This window comes from Ovis canadensis, chromosome X, assembly GCF_042477335.2.
Source record: "Ovis canadensis isolate MfBH-ARS-UI-01 breed Bighorn chromosome X, ARS-UI_OviCan_v2, whole genome shotgun sequence".
Lineage (NCBI taxonomy): Eukaryota > Metazoa > Chordata > Mammalia > Artiodactyla > Bovidae > Ovis > Ovis canadensis.
Genome location: NC_091727.1, coordinates 15062597 through 15065887, shown reverse-complemented (window position 1 = coordinate 15065887; position 3291 = coordinate 15062597). Strand labels below are relative to the sequence as shown.

Genomic DNA, 3291 nt, shown 5'->3' with positions numbered 1-3291 from the left:
AAGGCAGGTGGAGTAGGGGATGACAAAGGATGACATGGTTGGATGGCATCACTGACACAATGGACATGAATTTGAGGAAGCTCTGGGAGATGGTGAAGGATAGGGAAGCCTGGTGTGCTGCAGTCTATTGTGTTGTGAAGAGTCAGACATGACTGAGTGACTCAACAACAAGTCAAGGAGAGCTCCCTGACTACACATGTGCAGAAAGGCTCCTTGGAGGTCAAAAAGGGAGAGTGCATCATCTGAAAGTAAGTAATGTCAGCTTCCCATAAGACTCTTCACCAAAATCTATCTGGGCTAAGAGATGAGTATGCACACATGGGAGGATACTGAAATATGCCTAATATGGACTCAGAACCAGACAAATCAGAATGACTGGCCAAAGGAAACCTGGAAGGAATGCCCCATAAAAGTGATTCAAATCACTATGAAGGCACGACTCTCTCTGAGCCCACCCAGGTATGTATCTACACATACTGTACTCTTTTTCCTCCTAATAAACACTTTACTTGTTTCACTACTTTCCGTCTTCATGGGAATTCTTTTCTGCAAAGCCAAAGAGCCAGGGCTATGTCACTGACCACTGGTATAGTTGCTAAGTCAGTGCCCTCACCACCTAGACTCGACCTCAATCTCTAGCTAGGAACCGAAGCCCCACTTCAAGTCATTGCAGGCTGAGGTCACCTGAGATCAAGACCACCAAGAATTTCCATTTAAAGAAAATTTCTAACATGAAAGGCAAAGAATATATGGGGTGTGGGGAAGGAAACCAGAGAAAACAGAAACAATGCAGAGAGCAGAAGAAAACTAAACTTCACTGTAAGTAGTATTTTCAAATGATAAATGAGACTGCATCATCCAAGAAACAAGAAGGACATGCTATACAGAAAACAAACAACCCAAGAATATAAAGAGCTTTGAAAATTAAAATATAACAGAAAATAAGTCAATAGAGGAGTGGTAAGATAAAGCTGAAGAAATCTTATAGAAAGTTTTGTCAGCTACGAAGCGGCACTTGCTATCTACCTCTACAAGGATTAAATCACATGCAGATGGAGCTGCTGATTTTCAACATCCCCTGAAAGGAGTTCAGAGTGAAGAGAAGAAATGAGGAACTCTGTGCTGGCTGAGGGAGTGGGGGGGGGGAGGGGAGAAGGGAAATGGCAGAACAGGTTTTCAGATAGTTAGATATTTTCAGGAGCTGATTTTATGAGCCCAATTCTTGTATCTCCTCATATGTAGAAAAGCACCAAAATCCTTCCCGGTGACCAGTGAAGAAAAGCACTAAAATCTTTCCTGACTAGTGAAGGCTTCACAAGACTCATAGAAACCTTCTGGAAAAATATATGCTTGATTGCACATATTCCCCTTTCACCAAGATCACATATATACTGACTTCCCCCTCCCCCCACCCCTGCCCCACCTCTTTGGAGCAATTTCTCAGAGCTATGTGAGATGTTCTTTCCCAGGCTGCGGTCCTCATTTTGCCTCAAATAAAACTCAACTAGCAACTTTAATGTTATGCATTTTTTTAAGTTGACAGTAGAATAGACAGAAAAAGAAAGAAATGGAAAGTATTATAAGAAAATAAGAGTAAGAAATTCAGAGAATCAATCCCTGAGGTTCAAGATTGAATTGTAAGGGTTCTAGAAAGAAAGACAAGAAAATAGACAGGAGGAAACAATTAAAAAATTTTTTTAATTTCCCAGAACAGAATAAGGGGCCAACCCAGCACCATGCCATTGCTAAGGTATTATTCTAAAATTTCAGAACACTGAAAATATAAAGAGATTAAAGTCTTCCAAGAGAAAAAAACAGCTCACAAATAAAAGCAATAGACTAGCTAGAAGGAAATGGAGTGATGCTATCAAACTTCCTTTAAAAAATAGTTTCAGAGAACTCATCCACGCACGCGCTCTCTCTCTCTTGTTCCCCCTGCTCCCTCTTGTGCCCACGTTCTACGCTGCCATGCCCTGCTCTCAAGAGGCACAAGTCGTCTACCCCAGCAAGTGGCCCGGGCCACGGAGGCGGGAGATATGCGTCTCCTCTTTGCCCGGCTCTCGGAGCACACCACAGCCCCCACCAACGGGTCCGCATGCGCCGCAGGCTACGACCTGTACAGTGCCTATGATTACACAGTACCACCGATGGAGAAAGTGCTTGTGAAAACTGACATTCAGATAGCCCTTCCTTCTGGGTGCTATGGAAGAGCGGCTCCTCGTTCTAGCTTGGCAGCAAAACACTTCATAGATGTAGAAGCTGGTGTCATAGATGAAGATTATAGAGGAAATGTTGGTGTTGTCCTGTTTAATTTTGGCAAAGAGAAGTTTGAAGTCAAAAAGGGTGATCAAATTGCACAGCTCATTTGTGAATGGATATTTTACCCAGAAATAGAGGAAGTTCAAATTTTAGATGACACTGAAAGGGGTTCAGGAGGCTTTCGTTCCACTGGAAGTAATTAAAACTTATGCCAAGAACAGGAAATGAGAATGTACTTTTTTCTTGAAAATAAAGACTTTGCTTAAAAAAAAATAGTTTCAATATAGAACTTTAAATACAACCATATTATCAATGTTTTGAGGGTAGTTTAAAAATATTTTCATACATGTAGCATCTCAAATGAAACTATGTCTCAATGAAACTATGAGCCGTGCCATGTAGGCCACCCAAGATGGATGACTCATGGTCCAGAACATGGAGAGTTCTGACAAAACTGATCCACTGGAGACAGGAATGGCAAACCACTTCAATATTCTTGCATTGGGAATCTCATGAACAGTATGAAAAGGCAAAAAGATATGACACTGAAAGATGAACGCCCTGGTCAGTAACTGCCCAACATGCTACTGGAGATCAGTGGAGAAATAACTTCAGAAAGAACGACGAGATGGAGCCAAAGCGAAAACAACACCCAGTTGTGGATATGACTGGTGATGAAAATAAATTCCAATGCTGTAAAAAACGATATTGCATAGGAACCTGGAATCTTAGGTCTATGAATCAAGGCAACTCAGAGTGGTCAAACAGGAGATGGTAAGAGTGAACATCTACGTTTCAGGAATCAGTGAACTAAAATGGATAGGAATGGGCAAATTTAATTCAGATGCCCATTATATCTACTACTGTGGGCAAGAATCCCTTAGAAGAAATGGAGTAGCCATCATAGTCAACAAGAGTCCAAAATGCAGTACTTGGGTGCAATTTCAAAAACGAGAGAATGATTTCTACTAGTTTCCAAGGCAAACCATTCAATATCACAGTAATCCAAGTCTATGCCCCAACACGTAATGC

The 3291-nt window shown here is 41.5% G+C and overlaps 1 pseudogene; it reads left to right on the top strand.

The window, feature by feature from the left end:
* Positions 1-1968: 1968 nt before the first annotated feature.
* On the top strand, positions 1969-2532 carry LOC138929861 (deoxyuridine 5'-triphosphate nucleotidohydrolase pseudogene; annotated as a pseudogene).
* The last annotated feature ends 759 nt before the right edge of the window (positions 2533-3291 follow it).